The following is a 6262-nucleotide window of genomic DNA, read 5'->3' as shown; positions in this document are numbered from 1 at the left end:
TTTAAATAAAATATGTTAGGTTTGTGCCATGTTTGTCTTTATTTGTAGAGAACAACAAAACCACTGTTTAATTATAGAAGGGTTTGGTCGAATGTCTCTCATTTTTAATCACATAAAAAAAATCAATAACAAACATTTATTATTTTGACCAATGGTCAATTTCTGAAAGTGAAATTACGTTTTTTGTATGAAAATTAAATTACATTATTTGTCAACTCATAATTATACTTAATTAAATATTAAAGGGAATTACTTGGAAAACATTTCTTTTCTATCACAAATATAAATAATGTACATTAAAATACTTCGTAAACCTAAAGAAACTGATAATTGTATATATTAAATACTGAAAGGGATAGTTTTCACCCAAACATGAAAACTGACTCACTATTTACCCAACTTCAAAGGGTTGCAAACCTCTTTCTATTGTTAAACCCCCTTAAAAAATTCATCAGCCTGTCATTGAGCAGAGCAAAGATAGGTGACATTGTCCATCGACAACATGGCGACTGAGACCACATAATAAGCCCTTAGAGGAGAAAAACTCAAATTTCAAACTGCAGCTCATCAAATCATTATTAAACAGAAAAGTGACATACTAAGTCGATCTCGATTTTTTTTGTATGTTGTAGAACTGTATTTATAAGTAACCCCACCGATCCTACATCACCTAACCTGCTCTGAGCTGGTAACGATCCGGTGACTATCCGATTGACAGTTGGGTGCTCTAACAAGGAGGCTAAAGACCATGGCCTCTAGCATTTGTCGCTAGAGCACCTTTAGAGGTCAGGGGAGTGAGGTTTACCTGCACAGCACCTATGGCCTCCATTACATATACAATAGTAATTATATTGAGTGTGAGACGGGGACTCGCATTTTAGTAATGTTATGTATGTATTTTGTGTTGATCACTCTTTATATAACACTGAGTTACTTTTTGGTTGGAGTCTCCTGTTTTTATTACTGCAGACTAATTCAGTAAAAAAAAAAAGGAAGAAGAAATGCCTATATGTGTTTAGTGTTTTTCCTTATTGCAACACAACGGTAATCTGGTAGTGTTGGAGCAGCTTCGGCTTTTTCGATTAAAATTATTGTGATCTCCCGATTGCAACAGACAAATACTGGGAAAACTCTGACTGATGACTTTTCATGCCGTTCCGCCCTATAATTAGCAAATCACCTGTTTTTTCATTACATTAGACATTATGCTAGAGAATTATTTAATACTTTAAAGTGGCGTTGGTTTAAGTAGCAATGGTTTCTGCTGATCTGTCGTCAGCTGCAGATGTGAAAAAATGGCAGAAGAAAGTAGTTCTGTATGTATATGTATAAACATACATATAGATATAGATGTGTGCGTGTGTGTTATATTCTTTTTCACAAATTTGATTTATTCTGCATCTATATATATATATATATATATATATATATATATATATATATATATATATATATATATATATATATATATATATATATATATATATTCTGAAGCTGAAGGCCTGTAACCACTGACTTCCATAGTCAATGGTTACAGATTTTCAACATTCTTCAAAGTGTCTACTTTTGTGTTCAACAGAAAAAAAAGACACTCAAACTGGTTTTGAACAAGTAAAAGATGAGTAAACGATGACATAATTTCCATTTTTGGCTAAACTAAGACTTTAAGACAAGGCTGTGCAGCTCAGCATTTTTTTACACAAATGTAATAGCTGTCTGAACATAAATAACATGAAAAACAGTATTCAAAAACCTCGAGCCATGGGACATGGACAGTTTCATAATTGTATCGTCTCCATGTCTGTGTTCAGTTCACTCAGCCTGCCCTACATTGTTAACTAAAAATGAGCGACATTTTTTGCGGTAACTGGCGAACTACTGTTTATGTATGTCATATAATTTTTCTAAATATGTCTCTGCAGCACTGGAGCTGTAGTGTGGCGAGCTTCTGCTGTTTGTTTGAGGAGATTATAGAGTTATTTCCTGCTGTAGGGTGGAGTGTTGTGTTTCTACGGCTCTCTGTGGTTTGCAGAGAATGGCTAGCTTTTCCTCACAGGGAGTCTAGACAGAGGAAAAGACACAATCAGTGGCACGTAAACGTGTATTTTTACTCATTCCCAAGCCTCAGAGTACCTCAAACTTCCTCAATGACCTAGTTTAGCAGGAGAATGTTTAGGAAAAGTTGTAGAGGAGACTCCAGTCAGTGTGTTTTAAAGGGCAGATCCAGTGGAGGGCAGCCTCTCTCTGCTTTTGGAAAACATGTTTTTTTTTGCACATTCCACTGTAGGGTGAATAATTCATAACTGCAGGCTCTCCTTAAATTGATTTGTTGAGCAGGACAATGTTAATGTAAAACCAGGCCACATTGTTCAGTTACCACTTCATTGTTTTCACAGAATCAGAAAATGTTTAAACATTCTCCTTTCTCCAAACTGATATGGCAAACCATTTTAACATTTCACCTACAAAACATACTCATCTATTTTTGTGCTACTGGTACTCATTTTTTAAGGATGCAAGCATAGAATGTTCATTAAGTATTCCTTATCTAATAGTATTTGTTTATTAGTGCTCATTCAATATTGGTAACTATACAGATCAGCATTTCATATACTAGTACCTTTTCCTTAGATACTATATTACTAACTAATTCAAAGCTGATATTGAAAAGATAGCAGTCTTCTTTACTTATTGGATCGTACTTATCCCTGTAGTGGCTGTAGTAACTATTCCCACATAGCAAAATTTCTCTGGCCCAGATCTGGCCCACACAATCAGCTTTGCTTAGCCCACATGCCGCAGTGACTTACGGTACGATTGGACCAAGTCTACCTTCTCTACAAGAGCCAAACATGGACCACATCTGGGCCAAGTCTTGTTAACAATCGATAATTGGATCTGAACTGGGCCAGATATGTTGGTGTGTCATGACTGCAATGAATTTCATAAACCCATGAATCTTTTTTCTTTACGTAAAAATAATTTAAATGTATTTTAATAGTGGGTCAAAATACGGCAAACTTGCGTGGCCCGTGTATGAATTTTTAACATCTGGTTCAAATACTACATTTAACATCTGGCCCAAGTCTTTTGTGTCGCCTTAAAGATGGTGCCACCTTTGGTGCAAACCCGGGCCATGTTTGGCCCACATGCTGTATGCCAGTGCCAGACGAATGCCTGCTGTGCTAGCTTTGGGCCAAAATTCTTTGCTACCTGGGTGTTGATGAATCCTACTTAGCAAAATTTCTCTGGCCCACACAATCAGATTTTGCTTGGCACACACAGTGAATTACTGTACATGGCTGGACCAAGTCTGACTTCCATACAAGGGCCAAAGATGGACCCTTTCTGGGCCAAGTCTAAACCAAGTTAACACATAACTGGCTCTGATATGGGCCAGATATGTTGGTTTATCACAACTGCAATGAATTTTATGAACCCATGAAGCATTTCGCTTTATGGCCGTCCTTTTTCTCAAAGCGACCTGATTGGTAGAATTTTTTCTTTACCTAAAAATTATTTGAATGTATTTTAAAGTGGGTCAAGATAGGCCAAACTTACATGGCCCACATATACATTTACATTTTGACATCTGGGATAAATACTACATTTGATATGGCCCAAGTCTTTTATGTCGCCTTAGAGACTGTGCCACCTTTGCAAAACCCAGGCCATGTTTGGCCCAAATGCTATATGCTAGTGCCGGACAAATGCCTGCTGTGCCAGCTTTATGCCAAACCTGGGCCAGAATTCTTTGCTACCTGAGTAGTTACTAGTAACTAATACATTTAAAAAACATTAACTTCTATGAGTTTCAGTCATTAAGATATTGAATACTGATATCTGATTGACAGATCTCCAATGGCATAAATGTGAAATGTTAACAAAAAAAAATAGCTTCATTAGCACTAATGAATGTTTAATAAGGGTGAGGCAGTGGCACAGTAGGTAGTGCTGTCACCTCACAGCAAGAAGATCGCTGGGTCGCTAATTTGAACCTCGTCTCAGTTGGCGTTTCTGTGTGGAGTTTGCATGTTCTCCCTGCCTTCGTGTGGGTTTCCTCCAGGTGCTCCAATTTCCCCCACAGTCCAAAGACATGTGGTACAGGTGAATTGGGTAGGCTAAATTGACCGTAGTGTGTGTGTGTGTGTGTGAATGTGTGTGTGGATGTTTCCCAGGGACGGCTTGCGGCTGGAAGGTCATCTGCTGTGTAAAAACTTGTTGTATGGGTTGGCGGTTCATTCCGCTATGGTGACCCTGGATTAATAAAGGGACTAAGCCAACAAGAAAATGAAATGAATGTTTAATAAATACATACTAACTGTAATTATTACAAGGATGTCTAATGAATAAGTAGTATTTTTAAAGGGAGAAAATTTTCTGCTTGGAATTTTTGTCTCGTGTCTGGTCCAAATATCTGAAAATGATTTAATAAATAAGCATTTTTAGACAAAATAACTTGTTTTTAGAAATAATATGTCAAAGTAAAGTAAGTTTTTTTTTCTCTTCCTAAAAACAGCTAAATAATGTCAATGGTGTAAGTTAAATCATCTTATTTTAAACCAAAAACAAGATGATTTTACTTACCCTATAGGAGGAGTATTTTGCTTGCTATTGACACTAAATTTGAATGAATAATTCTGAAATAAAAACAATGTTTTTATTCATTCATTTTCTTGTCAACCTAGTCCCTTTATTAATCCGGGGTCGCCACAGCGGAATGAACCGCCAACTTATCCAGCTAGTTTTTACGCAGCGGATGCCCTTCCAGCCGCAACCCATCTCTGGAAAAACTGTTTTTATTTATTTTTTAAAAAAATTAAAAAAATAATTATATATATATATATATATACATATATATATATATATATATATATACACACACACACACACACACACATCTGTCTAGAAATTTCTAGTTGTTTTTTTTTTTGCTGTTATCCCATTTAATAGCTAAATAGCATTAAGTAGGCCTAGCTACTAGTACTTAATGGAAAATATACAATATCTTTGAAAAAATAGTTACTTGTAACATGAGAATAGACACTAGTAGCTTTTAGATTAAATGGCCTGTCATAGTCTGATATATGGATGACTGTGTTATGAAACTTTTGGCTGTGACCCATGAGGAGGAGGATCGTCTATCTGGGCCGTGTTTATGGAGGATTGCTGGGCTCAGCCTGCAGCTTTTCTAACCAAATGGAAATTCCCCCAAGGTGATTTAGTCCTTCTGGACCAAGAATGACACTGAAAGCTTGACTCTGACTTACGACATATACAACCAGCAGACCAAAAGCCATCTCATGGAGGCCTTGTTTGGAAATGCTGCTTACCTGTTTAATATCCATACCGCTAAATCCCTCATGTCATGGCATTGACTGTTCTGACAAAAACTGCTCAGTTCATGATCTATTAATGGAAATCACCATTGGCCTCCACAGTCCCTTGATGGACTACAGAGGTTCATGTATAACAGTAACTATAACCAAGGTCATGAACTAAACACATACAAAAAATTATAAAATCAATTTCAGGACACAAGGGATTTAACACTGGGTATTATTTCTTACACTTCATACATTCATTCATGCATACATTTCATTCCTTTTCTTTTTGGCTTTTATTAATCAGGGGGTCACTTATCCAGCATATGTTTTACTCAGCCGATGCCCTTCCAGCTGCTACCCATCACTAGGAAACATCCATTCTCATTCACACACATACACTGCAGATTTAGCTTACTCAATTCACCTATAGCGCATGTCTTTGGACTCTGCACGCTGCCCATGCTGTAAGCTGGACTGGTATTTAGAGGTTTAGCTTGTTAACAAAATAAACATAAATTTATGATTACGGCATCTGCTTTTGAAGCTATCATCCTGTAGAAGTATGGATGGACATTTCTTCAGATGCATCTCTGATGTCTTGAATGTGGAGAGCGGAAGGTCTCTGGAGTTCAGTGGGTCGTACAGCTGTGTCAACATGACCAAAGAACCGTGTTAACTGTCCAAACCTGCTTTCAATTAATATCTTTGCTATAGATAGCTAACTAGCATTGTTAGTTTGTAGATCGCCACTTATAATAATAATATATATATTTTTTTATCTTAAATGCAACATATTATTTCTATTAAAAGATGTAGAACAATTGGTGTTTCCAGGATATGTCGGAAGTTTCAGCTCAAAATACCTCACGGGTAATTTATTATATCTTGTCAACAAGTTTTGCGCGTGTCCCTTTAAATTCAAACGAGCTGCCGTT

Source organism: Danio rerio, chromosome 7 (assembly GCF_052040795.2).
Source record: "Danio rerio strain M-AB ecotype USA chromosome 7, GRCz13ab, whole genome shotgun sequence".
NCBI classification, from domain to species: Eukaryota; Metazoa; Chordata; class Actinopteri; order Cypriniformes; family Danionidae; genus Danio; species Danio rerio.
The sequence above is the reverse complement of the archived record's forward strand: the minus strand, read 5'-3'. Positions refer to the sequence as shown.